The following is an 18,932-nucleotide window of genomic DNA, read 5'->3' as shown; positions in this document are numbered from 1 at the left end:
ACTCAATACCAAAAAACAAACAACCCAAACAAAAGATCTAAACAGACATTACTCCAAATAAGACATATAGATGGCCAACAAGCAAATGAAAAGATGTTCAACATCGCTAATGATTAGAGAAATGCAAGTCAAAATTATAAGGAAGTATCACCTCACTCCAGTTAGAATGGCCATCATGAAAAAGTCTACAAAATATAAATGCTGGAGAGGGTGTGGAGAAAAAGGAACCCTCCTACACTGCTGATAGGAATGTAAATTGGTACAACTACTATGGAAAACAGTATGGAGATTCCTTAAAAAATTAAAAATAGAGCTACCATATGATCCTGCAATCCCACTCCTGGGCATATATCTGGGGAAAACTATAATTTGAAAAGATACATGTCCCCAATGTTCACTGCAGCACTATTTACAATAGCCAAGACATGGAAGCAACCTAAATGTCCATCAACAGATGAATGGATAAAGAAGATGTGCTATATATATACAATGGAATATTACTCAGCAACAAAACATAGAATGAAATAATGTCATTTGCAGCAACATGGAAGGACCTAGAGATTATCATACTAAGTGAAGTAAGCCAAACAAAGACAAATCTATGATACTGCTTATATGTGGAACCTAAATGTACTTATTTACAAAATATAAAGAGACTCACAGACACAGAAAACAAACTATGGTTACCAAAGGGGGAAGGGTGGGGGAGGGATAAATTAGGAGCTTGGGATTAACATATACACACTACTATATATAAAATAGACAACAAGAACCTACTGTATAGCACAGGGGACTGTACTCAATATTTTGCAATAAGCTACAAGGGAAAAGAATCTGAAAAAGAATATATATCTGAATCACTGTGCTGTATACCTGAAACTAACAGGATGCTGTAAATCAACTATACTTCAATAAAAAATAAATTTAAAAAATATATATGTTTCCTTAATGTTTCCCAGATCTATTTTCCCACAAATAAGTCCCTGCTTCTGAGCTATTACTGTTTGAGACTCTGTCTCAGCTTCAGTGTCTGAGTTCAAACCTTTGCTCAAAAAAGCGTTGCTACTTCTCTGAGTCCTGCACACTAGGCTGACCTGCCTGCTGACTATATCGTTGCTGGAAATCATGGTTCAATGCACCTTTAAATTTCTCTTTCTGTTCTACTGACTGTCTCGCAAGTTTAAGTTATTCTTTTTTAGGTCACAAGAAACAGAAATTCACTCATGTCATCTAAAGTAACAGGTGGCTTACTTACAGATGATTACAGACATATGTGCAGTGGGATGCACAATGTTAGTCACATAGTCTCTGAGTGGGAAAAGACTTTCTAAATAGAACACAAAATTTAGAAGCCATGAAAATACAGACTGATAAATTTAATTATCCTGAAAACAAAGCTCCCTGTGTCCTCCCCAAACAGTTAAAGACAAATAAAGATGCAAAAGTATTTGTTGTTATTCATATTGCAAACAAAATATTAATTTCTTTTATAGTATATGTGTAAGAGAGAGAGAGAGATCCTAAACTCCAAAAGCAAATGACCAATAACTTAATGGAAAACTGGACAAAGGCTGTGAACAGACAGTAAAAAATAGAACAGAAAAAGAAATAGAAACGAGTCTTAAACATATGTGAAAATGCTCAACCTCACTTCTACTAAGTGAAATATAAATACATACTATAATTAGATTTCATTTTTCACCAAAAAGTTAGCAAAGCTTAAAAAAACTGTTAACATACAGGGTCAGGAAAGATGTGGTAGAACGAGCAGTCTCACATACAATGTGTGTGAGTGTAAATTACTTCAACAACTATGGAGAAGGATTTTGCAATATGTATACAAAATTGCAAATTATTAATTATTCTCTCTTGCCCAACTGGAAGTTTGTTCTATAGAAATGTTAAACACACTGTGCTAAATGATATATTTAAAAGATACACATTCCAGCATTGTTTATAATAGCAAAAGATTGGCAAACTTAAATGTTTACTAATAGAAGGATGACTAAATAAATCATAGTGCATGCATATGATAGAATATATGCCACTCAAAGTATAGAATTATATGTATAGGATGGTAGCATGTGTTTATGTATATGTATATAGTATCGTTAAAGAATATACACACCTCTAGAAAGAGGAACTAGATGATCAGGAAACAGGATGAGACAAAAATTTGCTTTTCAAAATAAACCCTCTGGGACCTTCTGAATTTTGAATCCAGTGCATGGATTTCCTTTTTAATAAATACGTAAACTTGGAGCATATCTTTTTCATTGAGTGGATTTCTTAGTAATGTAGATGCAAGGCAAGTGGGTACACCATGCCTTGGGGGAAGGGTACAGCATTACATTTAGGTGAACAGACAAACGCCACCCTTACTAATGTCCTTTGGTGTAGAAAGCTGTTCTCCACAGAGGAAGTGTGGCCAGAATTGCATAGGAGCTAAGATTAAAGAGCCTGCCAGAAACACGGACATCGAGTTCATGACCTCATCTCTTTTGAAGTTATTATTGCTTTAAAACTTTCTTATTGATCAATGTAGCCCCACTAATGAGAATAGTAATGTGACCACAGATAGACTTAACACTGTGGGGAGAGACCTCTAGAACATCCCCCTCCCTATACTGAAAAGGTACCAGCAGGTCTGCAGTGGTAGCATTGCAACAGTGAGTTAAAATGCAGAGAAAACTGCAAGACCTTCCGTTAAACTCTGATTAAACCAGAGTTTAATGCAGGCTCCACAAACACCCATGTTGTATTCACAGCCCTGAATGAGACTATGAGTTGGATACATTAAATATAAAACCATTATGTTGAGGACAGATTAAAAAAAAAATCGTTTGTTAGTAAGCTAATGTGATGATCTTTCTGAACTGAGCTAGTTGCTGGACCAGCCTCCATTACTGGACAATGATTACACCTTTATTTAATGGTTTCCTCTTTCCACACACCCAAGGACACAGTAAAAAAAACTCTGTGGGGTTACTGGGCAAAGATAATGAGAGAGAATCAAGAAATTTCACACAGTAGGAAGAGTTCCAAAACATTATTTTTTAATCTTGGATTTTAAATCACAAGGGCTTCAGCTGCTTAAGGAAGGTGAATACTGTAGCCAAAGTGCTTGGCGACAGCTTGGCTATATGTTTAAAAGTGTGGGTTTATTTTGTGACTTTATTTGCTCTCTCAGGAGACTACTTAGACTGCAGCCATGTATAGATACCTTAATTCAATTCTGGAACTAAACACTGAGTTAATTTTTTCAAACAAATTATAAATAGCAATATAAATTTAGATCATTTAGGTTGTGTCTGATCCTGTTGTATGCTGAAGAACATCTTTAGAATCTTAATATGTATTCGATCTCATTTTATGTTTCTTAATCCTTACTTTGCTCAGTAAAACATTTTACTGTACATAGAAGCAAGCTTGGAAGCTTTTCTGCAGATCAAATATTTATGTTCCCCTGCTAGCTGCCCCTGGGGTTTCGAGCTATAATGATTTTTCTTTCGACTACCCTATTAATTGGTGAGGAAATATATGAGATTATAAATATATTTTACTATGTTTATCAATGCATACTGACATATAATTTGAAGGGATTAGAAGGTACATCACTTTTTTTAGCCTTTTTATTTTATTTATTTATTCTTTTTTTTATAAATTTATTTATTTAATTTATTATTTTTGGCTGCGTTTTGTCTTCGTTGCTGCACGCAGGCTTTCTCTAGTTGCGGCGAGAGGGGGCTACTCTTAGTTGCAGTGCGCAGGCTTCTCATTGCGGTGGCTTCTCTTGTTGCAGAGCACAGGCTCTAGGCAACATGCTCAGCAGCTGTGGCGCGCAAGCTCTAGAGCGCAGGCTCGGTAGTTGTGGCACACGGGCTTAGTTGCTCCTCAGCATGTGGGATCTTCCCCAGACCAGGACTCGAACCCGGGTCCCCTGAATTGGCAGGCGGCTTCTTAACCACTGCACCACCAGGGAAGCCCTATTCTCTTTTTTTTTAATTTTTGAATTTTATTTATTTTTTATACAGCAGGTTCTTATTAGTCATCCATTTTTTACACCTCAGTGTATACATGTCAATCCCCATCTCCCGATTCATCCCATCCCCCCACCCCCCCCACCACTTTCCCCCCTTGGTGTTCATACATTTGTTCTCTACATCTGTGTCTCAATTACTGCACTGCAAACTGGTTCATCTGTACCATTTTTCTAGGTTCCACATATATGTGTTAATATATGATATTTGTTTTTCTCTTTCTGAGTCACTTCACTCTGTATGACAGTCTCTAGATCCATCCACATCTCTACAAATGATAAGAAGCTAATACTAGCCTCAATGTGCTTGTCACCGCGGCGTCAGGTGGGTATGGCGGCTTCATCACAATCGCACTTAGGAATGTCATAGCGATTTTGGTATCACAGGTGCTGTGAAAACATCATATCCTAACTGAGAAAGCTCCACCCTGAGCAGTGACCCATCTTATTCATATTCAACAATCTTATAAAGCACATGGTACGTCTCTGGCACTACATTAATAATGAATGACAGAAAAAAAAGTTGTGAGATCAATGCTAAATCAACTAAAATGAGTAAAATCATAATAACTGAGACAACAGGGAGTATTGAAAAGTAAAAGGACAAACTAAGCAGAAGCCAAATGAAAAACATCCTGTGGCAAAAAAATGATAAATTTGTAATGTAAATAGCTAACGGCTGATCCAACAGAAAGTAGCTAACTTATCAACATATTAACACCAAGGAGTTTCAAACATGAGACCAGGAAGAATAATATTTCTGCCAAAATTAGAAGTATTTAAATTCACACAAAGAAAGGAAGATTCTGAATTTTATTTAAAACAAAATACGGAGAAATACTTAGAACAAAATTAGAAGTGTTTAAATTCACACAAAGAAGGGAAGATTTTGAATTTTATTTAAAACAAAATACAGAAAAATACTTAGAAATTCTCCTATAAATATGTTAAGATTTATTTAAATTAAAATCACAGTGATAGTTACCTAGTAGCTAGGTAACTAGTTACCTAGTAGCTAGTAGTCACTCTTTCTCTTCCCTGGGTTAAGGTTTTCTACTCCACTTTTTCCCTTATATATTTGTAATAAGTGCTGACTATTGAAGATGAAGGTCATCAGTTATTAAATGTCATGCCCCTGCACCTTCATGACTCATTTTCTCCCTAGAATATATTATCAACATTCCAAAAAAGAAACATGCAAGGACAAAATGATTTTTATGTATTTTTCACGGGAGTGAAAAATGTTATGAGGATAGTAATTACTAGTAAGTTATCTAAAAAGAGTCCTGTCCTCAAGTCACCAGAGACCATCTAAGCTGAGATAATGCCCTTATCTTAAAAAGGGGGGAAATAAGTTTATCAAAGTAGGAATTGAATTTCTTTAATACATCAGTTTCCCAATAATAAATATAATACCTTCCAATCCTCTTCCTTCCTACCCCCTTTTCCTCTACCTGATGATATTTTTTATGTGGTAGTTTTATTACTTCTCAGGCAGTGGGGGGTGTAATATAACAAGGATAAAATATTCTTAAATAACCCCTAACTTGAGGAAGGAGATGCATGACCATGTGGTCTAATTTTAGATCCTGAGGCAACCCAAGCAGTTGGAAATGCAGAGTCTTCTATTTCTGCAATACTGATGTTTTTAAAGAATTTAGAGTTTGGGGAAGTCAGAAAAAGGAGGGCATGATGGAAAAGTACATCTGTATTTGGGGTTTTTTTAAATTTGAATAGTTGTTATTTTTTGGACACAGTTTAGGATGTTTTGTAATAGCTACCTTTTGTTAATGTGTTATAATCACACACACACACACACGTATATTAAACATGAATTTGCCAGTGGTTTTTTATTCCAAGACTTTCCACAGTTGAGACCACAGAGTTAAGAGTGGAACCAAATTCAGATAACCAAAGGTACAGCTTGGACAAAATTTAGAGGTCAGGTACTCGAAAAGGCCAGAAATTGATAACCAACTTGGAACTAGAGATCAAAATAAGGATTGGAGAGAACACAGGTGCCAAAGATTAGAACAAGTCATTGGATCAAGAACAAGGACCTATGAGAGTACGAAAGATCAAGATGGGGAACAGAGAACTAGAAGCAGATCAATGAGGGAAGTTCTGCTAGAATAAAAGCCAGTGCCACAATGTGACAGTCCAGGGCCTAAAAACAGAAGGTAGGGCTTCCCTGGTGGCGCAGTGGTTGAGAGTTCGCCTGCCGATGCAGGGGACGCGGGTTCGTGCCCCGGTCCGGGAGGATCCCACATGCCGTGGAGCGGCAGGGCCCGTGAGCCATGGCCGCTGAGCCTGCGCGTCCGGAGCCTGTGCTCTGCAACGGGAGAGGCCACAACAGTGAGAGGCCCGCGTATCGCAAAAAAAAAAAAAAAAAGAAGGTAATTCACATTTGAAAAATGCTAAATGGACTAATCTGATTAGATGAAGAATATGGTTAGGAGGCATTCAAAGCCAGGTGAACAGACCCTCTCAATTCCTGGGAATCTTCTGCAAAGCCTATAAGTGCTTTTGTGAGAGAAGCATTTATAAGTTTGAGGAAGAGAGGGGATATGCATTATGATTAAGCCGCTTGCTAGAAATGTTTGTATTTGCCATAAGCTTCTAGTGCAATTTTGCCTTTGTAGGACTATTTCTATAAAGACTCTCTAAGTGACCATTTCCACACATTACTTACTTCTGGGGAGACCTAAAAAACAGTCCCACTACCCAGAGTGAGATGCAAAATTGACTTCTATAAATGTTCATGAACATTCAGAGGATTTTCATACAAAACAAATCTTTCCCACAGGCAATTATGCACCTTTGGGAAGGCCAACGACAGTTCTGCACAATTTTGAGCTTGAAGTTTACATCTATTCATGTTTTGTTTAGCTCAAAAATAAGAACTTTTCCCCCCAAAGCATAAAGAGGCTTCAAACAACACTGAGGTGAAATATTACAACATTTAGGTCATGATGATGCTGACTAATGGAAACTGACACACATTTCCTTATCTTCCCATAAATGAAAAAGAAGTGATGAGAGTTGTAAGAGCAAAAGAAACATGTAAAAAATCAATTATTGATTAATGATTTACCCCTAATTATAGCTTCAATAGATTGTAAAATAATCATTGAAAAGACCTCTGAAACAGCTATTCAGTTTTACAGGAATGGATTGGAAAAGGTCCTCACATACCAGTTTACTTAACACTGCAGATCTCCCAGCATGCTTTTCTTTACCTCTCTCTATATCCATTCAGGAAGCATCAATGTCTTGTGCCAAATCCTTAGTGAAAGATGGAGGGTGGTGTTTTCCCTTTGGTGATAAATGAAGGTTTCAGTTAGAGCAGAGTGAAGAATGTCCTCCAGAGATTATACCCGTCATGTATTATCTATAACAAATTAACCAAATTCAAAATATTTTTTAATTCCCAAAGTAAATTTACTTCCTCACAATTTCAGAATCAAAAACTAAGAGCAAAAGAAATTTCTCGGTCTCTCAAACAAAGCCATCCTAAGTGAACATCTGCTTTACACCAGAAACTTGCTGGAGGTTATGTTCATGACGTTGGTTGTCAGCTTAAGAGCTGATGGGGAATTCTAGCAATAAAGGTGTGGATAATATATTAACTCAAAAGGAATGAAACTATCACATTACTTGACAAATTCCAGGCCCAGAGAAGTAATTCCTCATTCAAGTTTAAAAAAATCAGAAAGAAATGGGAAACAGGGGAGCTTTAAAATAAAAGCCCTCTGTGATCTATAAGAAAGAACTTTAGCTATTACCTTAAAAATATATACAGATGTCTACCTCTAAATAATATTCATCCAAGAAATAAAAGGAAAGTTTATATTGTTTCTTTTTCTAATCTCAATGAAATACAAGAAATCATGGACTCAGTGAAATGAGATATGAATATGGAGCTGGCAGAGAAAAATTAAAATGCAAAGAAGCCCTCAACAAAGCACAATAAAATATGAAATAATTAAAATATGCACTGGAACATGTAAAGTACAGAATTAAGACTGCATAAAATCTAAGCAGTAACAACCTAGAGAAATTCTCTAAGAAAATGACAGCTACAGTGAAAGAGAAAATTCAACATTTAAACAGTCACTACCACTGGGAAAAGGAACAGAAGCAACTGTCAAGATTTATTAGAAGGAAAAAATAGTAATATCCTGAAGTCGAAAAATAAAAAAGCATAGACATTGATAGGTCAAAAAGTTTGACATTGATAGGTCAAATTCCAGGCAAAATTGATATAAAATAGGCTAAGTATAAACTAAACAAAATTTTAAATTCCAAAATAAGATTTTTTTTTAAATTCAGGCAGAAATAGATTACTTTTGAAGAATCAAAAATAGTCAGGCCTGTCTCCCCATTGAACCCAGAAAACTAGAACTGTCTTCAGAATTTGGGGAGAAAAATGATGTGGCAATTATTTTATACCCAGACAAGATAACATGATGAAATGGTTTAAGGAATATACTGTCCATCTATATCTACTTGAAAAATTAAACACAAAAGTGTCTGCATTGTATTAAGAGAAAAATTAAAAAGTAAGCATGAGAAACTAGAAATATAAAAGGACTACGTCAAGCAATTTAAAATATGAAAACCTGAAAATATGATGTATTAGTTAGGGAAGAGTTTAAGAAACTAGAACAAAAGACTTCCAAAATGCAGTGGCTCACATAAGACTACAGTTTACTTCTCTGTCTTATAAGAGTACAGATGGGAAATGCAGCCCCTGGTAGGCAGGAAAACAGTCTATTATGTCATATGCAGACCCAGATCCCTTCTATCTTCTTCTGCCATCTCCTAGAGTGTTGTCCTCATGTACATGGTTAAAGCTGGCGAGGACAGTTGTGTGCATGTTCTAGGCAATGGAAAATGGGAAACAGAAGATGTGGAAAGCAAGTCATTTCCTTACACAAAATTAATCTGGCATTTGCACACATAACTTTGCATACATCCAACTGAGCAAAACTTAGTGACGTGGCCTCACTTAGCTACAGGGAGATTAGGAACTAAAATCTCTAGTTGAGTGTATATGTGACCAATTAAAATTTGTTTGGCTTTCCTCTACATTGCACCTCAATAAAAAGTCATGCGATTCCTAACACATACTTATCCAGCAACTTAGCAGGCTTTTCCACCTGTGCTAAAGTTTTCTCTCACCTAATAGCCATTTTACACAAAGAAGCACACATTTCATCACTTACAGAGTTACTGTTGACAAGTAGAGAACAACAAAGCCACACAGAGATATCAGTGCTGCACTCAGACCCAGCCTGGCTCAGTCCTCATTCTTATTTCAGCAAAATTCAAGATTCTTATATCATGGCTCTTAGGGGCCAATTGTGAAGAGCTGAAACCAAAATATATTAAATTTACTAAATAATTATGGAACATGACTATGAAACAAAGAAAAACCCCAGAAGATATATGATTTTATAAGAAAACTATTGTTTTTAAAAATTAAATCAAGAAACAGAAAACTTAAATAAGGTTTTGAATTAGACTTTTCTATGGTCTGAGAATATTGGATAAATGTTCAAAGAAACTTCACTTTAAAGAGAACACCCAGGAGCTGCCAAATATCCACTCTGGGGCTTATTAAAAGAAATCAAAATCAGATGTGATTCCTTCACCCCTATATATCCACCTCAAGCTGATTTAAAGGGAAGGCAATGCTAAAGAAAGTTGTTGTACTAGAGAATTATCTTGAGATGTGAGCTGTCAGCCTAGAGAGAAGAGTATTGTGGGTTTTCCCCACAATTTCCCCAATTTGATCTAGTTGAGAGTCTCCAAGAGAACCAGTCATAGAGATCAGGAGTACCTGGAAGAAGGGGAAATTGGCATCCTCACCTCTGTGGAATATACAGACCCTGGTACAGCCAGTGCTAGGTGGGTTAAAGAAAGGGAGCTCTTGGGAGATCCTGACACATATCCCCTTTAGTGAACGTGAGCTGATGTGACAAGGAGAGAGAACAGCAAAGGAGAGCCTTCACTTGCACCGTTTACAGTAGGTACTGTGGTCTTAAAGATGTCCTGCAAAAGGGCAACCTGAGGACTTCGGGTGTGCTGGTAGAGAGGCAAAGAAGTCCCTACAGTGTCCCAAAGGACTAATCCCTGCATCCTTGAGTCCACAAAGACATCAATGACAATAACAGTTAAATCATTAAGACTTTTGCTACCTCCTCTAATCCCCCTACATCCCATCCCAACTCTGTGGGAGCCAAGAGCAGCAGAAAGGGGAAAAGGAGAGGGGAAAACAGGAGGCAGCATGAAATCAGACCTTGCCTTGGCTCTCACCACTAGTCTCCCGCCACAGGCCATGCCTGGGATTGGGCTCAAGGCAGTGGTCAGAGGGGAAAGAGCTTTGACTTTGTGATACAGTTAGACTGAACAGTATATTTCAAAAATGAACTTGTTCTTGTATCTGTGAATGACTAGGAAGCCATGGGACCTGACAGAGATGTCTTCAAAGGGGAGGAATGGAGATTGTCAGAATCTCATAGAAGTCCATGTCCAAACCACTATCATCTTCTTCCTGGATCTTTGCAATCAGTTTTTTAAGTCTCCCTGCTTTTCTCTTTGCCCTCCTCCAGTCAATTCTCAACACAGAAACCCGAGTGATCTTGTAAAAGTTGTATTAATCAGCTTTTGCTAAAATAATAGTGAGGAGAGGTGATGTGGAAGTTTGATTCTAAAATAAAGGAGTAAATAAAATGACCATTTGATATAACGCTACTGTATAATTCTCAGTGTCTGGGTGATGTTATTGGTATATGTGGTAGCTAGTCTACACATATAGTCCCACAATAAACCAGGCCTCCCGGTACGTATGTCCTTCTCTAGTTCTGCCCCATATTGAATTTATTGTTGGTGGTCATAAATGTAAACTGAGACCAGTCAATACATTTCTGAGTGTGTGTGTGTATCTTTTTTGGCAACTGTATCTTCAGCTCCTAGAATAGTGCCTTGCGCATACTAGAATAGGAATAGTTAGGTAAATAAAATAAACATTTGATATAATACCACTGCACGCTTTTAAATGATGCTATTAACGGAGATGGTATGCCTAGAAGATAATGTCCAAGTACGGCCATTCTGTACCATACGAATCCATTTTAGACAAGTCTAATGTCCTTCTACATTGAATATAGGCTGGCTATTGTAACCAGCAGGCTGTGGTGGAAGCGATTCTGTGTGATTTCTGCGGTTAGATCAGAAAAAAACCTGCCGTTTCTCCCTTGGGCTTTAGGACACTTATTTTGGTGGAAGCCAGCCACCACAGCAAAATGCTTGACAATTCTGAGATCCACATGCTATGAGGAAGCTCGATCTAGCATTGTAGAGAGACTACATGAAGAAAGAGATAGATGGCAGGCCGGTCCCAAGCTTCTCCAGCCTTCCCAGCTGAGGTGGCAGACATATATGAGTGAAGAGGCCATCTTGTACATCTATTCCCGTGCAAGCCTCCAATGATTCCAGCTGGAGCACCATCTAACTGCAACCCCATGAGACTTCCTAAGGAATAAGTGCCCAGATGAGTCAAGTCAACCCATGAAATTTTGAGAGATAACAACAAATTGTGGCTTTAAGCCACCAAGCTTTAGGGTGGGTTGTTTCACAGCAATAGATACCAGAACAGTTTAACTATGAGAATAAGAAAAAGAGAGAATGTTATATCAAAGATTTAAAATTCTAAGGAATAACACCAACATACTAATTTTTAAGTCCAATTACCCACCAAAAAGAACAGAGATCTTTGAAGAAATGGCTGATCGCACGGCTAGGGAAGAAATGTACAAGATGAGTTTGAAACATCTTATCCGTAAGACAAGAAATTATCAAAGACTACTACTAGGGTTGTATCATAAGGATTCAAGGGCCAACTTGAAAGGGTACCGCTGTTCACACATGGAATAAATTGAGCATCAATAGGAATATTAACTATAACAGTTTGAAACATCTTCCAATCCTCAGTGCTTTATGAAACAAAAGGAAAAGGAAGTAACTGGTCACTGCTTGAAGATGAAGAAACAAATCATTATTCTGAAAACAAAGAAAGAAAGAAAGAAAATCAAAATTACAAGAACAAAGCACCTATGGCAGTCTGTAAAATGAAACTTAACTTCAGAATCTCCAGAGTTTAGACTCCCAACATGCAGAAGCAAATTAATAAATGTTTTTAAAATTAAGGCAAAGAGGAATGATGTCAAGAAGATGACAGAATAAGAAGCCTCTACTCTCCTTCCTGCCAGGGACACAATGATTCAACAACAACACATGGCCCAATTCTCTATGAGAAATCCAGAAACCAACTGAGAAGCTCCTAGCAAGTGTGAAATAGCCTTATGGAAGCCAGTAGGAAAATCTGAGATTCCCTGTCACCATAAGCCCTCCCCCTGACATAGCATCACACAATCAGGAGGAAACCCGCAGCTCCCAGGTTCAGCCTGGGGAAGGAAAGAAAGGACTGGACCATACACCCAAAGTTCTGATATTTCTGGAGACAGCCTGGGGAACTTGTTTCTGCCTTGCCTGAATCTGAGCACTGAAAGGTTCACAGGTTGGGAGCTGCTGAGAACAGCAGTAGTTTAGAATAGCATGCACACATTCATGTAACTTAGCCTTGAGCAAATGGGTGAAAACCCCCCAAATCCCAGCTTCTCCCCGGGAAAGGAAAGAGTTGGACTGTGCAGCCAACATCCCCCCTTTTCTGGGGGCTGCCCAAGGGACTGACTTCTGTCTTGCCTGTCACTGAGTACTGCCAGGACCCAGCATATTCTAGATGGTTGAGAGGTGCAGAGAATAGAGGTAAAAGGCTTGGTTATAGAAGGAATGTATCTCAACATAATAAGGCTACACATGACAAGCCCTCAGTTAATATCATACTCAGTGGTGAAAGCTTGAAAGCTTTTCCTCTAAGATAAGGAACGAGGTAAAGATGCTCACTCTCACTCACCACTCCTATTCAATATAGTACTGGAAGTTCTAGTCAGAGCAATAAGGCAAGAAGAAGAAATAAAAGGCATCCAAGTAGGAAAGGAAGAAGTAAAACTGTCTCTGTCTGCAGATGACATGATCTTATATTTAGAAAACCTCAGACTCCACCAAAAGACTGTTAGAAATGATAAACGAATTCAGTAAAGTTGTAGGATATGAAAGTCAATATACAAAACCTAGTTATGTTTCTATATACTAACAACAAACAGTCTGTAAAAGAAATTGATAAAATAATCCCATTTACAATAGTATGAAAAAATAATAAAATAATTATAATGTTAACCAAGGAAATGAAAGATTTGCACACTGAAAACTGCAAAACATTGCTGAAAGAAATTGAAGAAAACAAAAATACATGGAAAGACATCTTGTGTTCATGGATTGTAAGATTTAATAGTTTTAAATGTCCACAGCACCCAAAGCAATCTACAGAGTCAGTACAATCCCTATCAAAAACTCAATGGTATTTCCTGCAGAAATAGAAAAAAAAAAAAAAAACAAGTTCATATGGAACCACAAAGAACTCTGAATAGCCAAAACAATCTTTTTATTTTTTTTGAAATATTCTCTTTCGATTTATTTACTTATTTGGCTGCATCAGATCTTAGCTGCAGTGCGTGGGATCTTTGTTGCGGCATGTGGGATCTTCCATTGCAGCGCGTGGTCTTTGTTGTGTGGCATGGGCTCTTTGTTGCGGCATGCAGGCTTCTCTCTAGTTGTGGCCTGTGGGTTGTTCTCTATCTAGTTGTGGCATATGGGCTCCAGGGCGTGTGGGCTCTGTAGTTGTGGTGCACGGGCTTAGTTGCCCCACGGCATGTGGGATCTTAGTTCCCCAACCAGAGATTGAACCCGTGTCCCCTGCATTGGTAGGCAGATTCTTTACCACAGGACCACCAGGGAAGTCCCCAAAACAATCTTGAGAAAGAAGAATAGAGGCATTTACAGTCAAATGATCTTCGACAAGCATGCCTTATGGGGACTTGCTGTTCAATGGGTGTAAAATTTCAGTTATGCAAGATGAATAAGTTCTAGAGATGTCCTCTACACTATGCTTATAGTTAACATTACTCTTACTGTATATGTGAAAGTCTGTTAAGAGGGTAGATCTCATGCTGCGCTCCTAATGTTCTTTTGCCACAATAATAAAAAAAAAAGCATGAAGTGAAAAATAAAGAGATGATTTTAAAATCTAAGAAAAATTATAGGTAAAGAAAGAGAGAACTCCTTTCTCCCCCAAAAAACTGAACATTGTTGACACATATACACTATTGATACTATGTATAAAATAGACAACTAATGAGAAGCTACTGTATAGCACAGGGCACTCTACTTAAGGCACTGTGGTGACCTAAGTGGGAAGGAAATCCAAGAAAGAGGGCATATATGTATATGTACAGCTGATTCATTTTGCTGTACAGTAGAAATGAACACAACATTGTAAAGCAACTAGACTCCAATAAAAATTAATTTTAAAAAACACTGAACATTGGACACATGCTCCAACTCTTTCCCTCCCCAGGGAGAAGCCAGGATTAGGGGGTCTTCTCTGCACTGAGCTAGAGGGAAGGACTAGTCCAAATCATCACCTAATTCTCAGCTGCCCTGGACCTGGCACCATTTCCTGCCAGTACTTAGCTTCAGGTATGACAGAAACCAGTCCTTCAGGCTGACACCCTCAAAAAAGTCTGAACAGTTGGATATATGTTTCATTTTCCTCTTTCCCTCCCCAGAGAGAGAAGCCAAGAGCTGGGAGTTTTCTCCCGATCCAGTCTGGCAGAGTGGGTGCCATAAATTTTCCTACTGACTTTGATGCTGGCTGGTTTCACTGCTCCCCCGGGGAGCAGATGCCTCTTAACTGGTTCTGAATTTCTTACAAAGGGAAGTGGTCCATGTATGGTTGAGTGGATGTCTCTGTTGACAGGGTCTGGGGCTTCCTATTCTGCCATCTTGCTGATATCACCCTGAAACTTACGTTTAACTACAAATTAAGAAGGCTTGCAGTCCCTGGAAACCTCTGAAAAGTATTTTTACATAACTGTTTCCATTAGAATTTTCTAAAGAAAGAAGGAAAGTAGTTAGTATGCCTGCTTAAATTTCTGTGACCTATGAAGAAAATGAAGATTCACAGTAAAATGAAATGTTTTTGCTTTAATTTACATGCACTTTTTAATGTGGGTTAAAACGTTCTTTGACTAATCTTTACGAGAGTAAATGGGGAAAATTAAATAGATGCTTTAACAAAGATCAAGTTTTTTACATATATATATATATACACACACACACACACACACACACACAACTTTATGTATGTGAGTATATATGCGTTATAGATAATACACCTATATATACTTATATACATATATACATACATATGTGTATATGTGCAGACACACACACACACATCCAAAAGCAATAAAGCTAACTTTTTTCCCCTGAGAAAAGATAGCCAAAATATAAAGAAAAGCAAAAGGAAAATATGATCCAATATATGAATACGGTCTTTGAGGCATAAATAAAATATGTAAAGTGTTTGTTACAGAATAAAGTAAAATTATCTTTGATATTGCAGGAAAACACTGATATATCATCACCGAGATGACACTCAGTTATGAAATTCCAAGGGTTTGGGGCCGTTTGATATCATCTAAGAAGGACCATAGCCCAGAAACCTTTCCTTTATTGCCTGATAGAAGTGAGAGATCGTGTTTTTATGTTTTGTTTTTATATTACGTTTTGTTTTGCAATAACACAGAGAAGTATAGACAATCTAAAGGTAAAATATCTTGGGTCTTGAGAAATATATTTCTTAGAATGCTTTTGTTAACAAGTAAGAAAACCCAAACCAGGGCAGCATAAATTTTTAAAAGGGGACTTTATCATAAGACCATAAGAGTATCTCAAAGACAGATGCAGCTGGCAACCAGGAACCAGGAGTTTAAATTCAATCATGATTTTCTCCCTCTTTCACCACTGCTATTCGTTAAAATCAGCTCCAGCCTTCTTTTAAATCTTGGCAAGTCAGGCATTCTCTGCCTTTTGGCAGAAAACATGGCCAATTAAAAAAAAAAAAAAAAGGATTTCCCTGGTGGCACAGTGGTTAAGAATCTGACTGCCAATGCAGGGGACACGGGTTCGAACCCTGGTCCAGGAAGATCTCACATGCCGCGGAGCAACTAAGCCCATGTGCCACAACTACTGAGCGTGCGCTCTAGAGCCTGTGAGCCACAACTACTGAATCCCACATGCCTAGAGCCTGTGCTCCGCAACAAGAGAAGCCACCGCAATGAGAAGCCTGTGCACCGCAACGAAGAGTAGCCCCTGCTCACCACAACTAGAGGAAGCCCACGCGCAGCAACAAAGACTCAACGCAGCCAAAAAAAAAAAAAAAATCTAGTGTTGAAAATTCAAAAGACGAGTCAGAGTAAGACCTAAACTTAATAGCTTAATTTCAGAGAGGTTCTGATTGGACCAGCATGGTGCACAGGTATGCCAGGAGGCCAGTCCTGTTATATTAACGTGGCTTTTCTCTCTATAACTGTGTAGGTTGAATTAGCGTGTGTGTGTGTGTGTGTGTGTGTGTGTGTGTGTGTGTGTGTTGCAGCGGGGGCGGAGGCAAGTATGAATGCTCCAAGGTCACTCAGTGAGTGAGACAAGCAATCCCACGAGTAAAAAAATTATTTAATATTGAGATAGTTCAAAATGTTCCAAGCATGAAAATATGCCATGTGATTTGACAACTTCGAGATTTTGTTGCTGTTAAGTAAATGTTGTATTTCTTGTTGGTGAAATAGGAAGAGAAGATAATAGAACCCATAGTAAATGTTTAGACTAATGGTCTGTTCTATTTGCCAGTGCCCCTTGTAAAGTAGAATAATTAGTCCAGAAACAAGAAATCAAGATAGCAAATAAGTGCTAAATGGAACAATCATCTAGCACAGCGAACAGGGAAAAGATGTGACTATTACTGTGGCAGAAACCACTGAAACAATCAGCCCATGCAAAAGAGCAATAAAGGAAAGAAAATGAGGTTCTTAGCTGAAGAAACAAATGCAAAAACAAAAATGGGGCAGAATGTTCTCCAATAAGTTGTCTGTTCCCATTTGGAGAAATGAGTGGAGAACTGATCACCAGAATGCAAAAAGCCGTAGACTCAATAAAGTTTATATACTTTCCAGTCCAAGCACAAAAGTACTAAAATCACTTTGGCAAATTTGGATAAAAGGAACTTAATATTTCTTAGTCACCTGATATTTCTTATAACAAATGAAAAACCAGAGTTTTAACAGTGGCATTATGTTTATAAACAAGAAAGCATCGAAAATTCATTAACTATCAGCAACTAAGTGTTGCAACCAGCAATATTATAAAGTATAATATATTGAAAGGATTACTGTGGAAGAGCAAGTGGGAAAGAAATATCCTATCTGTCCACTTTAGTTAGGGGTTGTTATGACAGACTAAAATCATTTCTTTGAAACCCTATCCAGTACTTCCTAGAAGTAGCAATCAGCAGTGAGACTCAGATAGTCATGTAAACATTCATTTATGGAATGAAATGACTTTATTCCCCTATACTTAATAATGTAATATTACTTGCCTTTGCTAAATAAAAAAAAAAATTCAAATATCTTTCTCAGGCTTCAGATTCTAAGCCCTTTGCTACTTCAAGAAGCAGGAGTCATTATTGTTAACTGTAATTTTCTCATAATTCCTGTTAAATTAATATGCATACAGAAATGCTTAATCTGCTCACTATAAATGTACATGTAGTTAAGCCATTATTCTCTATCCATTATTTTGTATTTCATTATCTAGGAGTCTATATGAGATATTTACTAAGACACAGAAATTTCTATGCCACTTGCTCTATGAAACCAATCACTGCACTTAAAATGATGACACCATTTCAAAACTTTCAGCAGAACACCTACATTTTTATTTTTAAAATATTTAAGACCGATGTGCATTTTTGTTGAGGGTAAGTTAACTTAACAAACAAGATATTAATCAGTATTCAGATATTTTTGTAATGTCATTGAGGTTAAATTTATCCCAAGCAGTTCTTGGGGACATAATATTTTCCAGGTCAGGTTTTGGGGAACTGTGCTCTAACATTGCAAGCTTTCTTTATTTGAGGCTCTTTGAAACAATACTGACTCTAATACTAGTAACTTGAAATCACATGGAGTCCCTACCTCTGCCATCTTGATGTGAAGAAAAAAATCGTTCATTTCTTTCTGTTATATTTCACCTATGAGCCTTTATGTCAGTGCAACTGGTTTTTCATTGTTTTATGATTTAAATAAAGTTCACTCTTTGTGTCAGATTTTATTAGTATCTTGTCATCTCTAATGATTTTACTTTTGTTCTGAACTGAGAGATCTTATAATTATAAAAAGACACAATGTATACCTTGGTGATCATTACTGGTGTGTATGTTCTATTTGCAAAAGATTCTAAATAAACTCAAGATACAAACAGGCAATGAAATCATTAATTCTTTCTACAAAATGTTAAGTACAATCATCATGAAATGAAATCTAATTTGATAATTGTAGTATATTGGGTATATTCCAGGGTACTTTGATCAAAAACCTACTTGTAAAGATAGCATTTTACAAACCATTGAGCCACTTGAAAAGAATACGACTGTATATAAGAACACCAAAAAATAGTTCTTTTTTTCATTAATAACAGTACCAGGCAATACCTAGAGTACACACATATCACCATGTATACGTTCAATAGCAATTAAAATGCTTCTTATTATTAATTTTCACCAACTCAGAAATATGAATGGCACTGGATTTCCAAATAGAAAATGGGATGCTAATAAAATGGAGCAATGGAGCACAATTAACAAGAAAAATGA

This window comes from Pseudorca crassidens, chromosome 4 (genome assembly GCF_039906515.1).
Source record: "Pseudorca crassidens isolate mPseCra1 chromosome 4, mPseCra1.hap1, whole genome shotgun sequence".
Lineage (NCBI taxonomy): Eukaryota > Metazoa > Chordata > Mammalia > Artiodactyla > Delphinidae > Pseudorca > Pseudorca crassidens.
Note: the sequence above shows the minus strand (reverse complement) of the source record.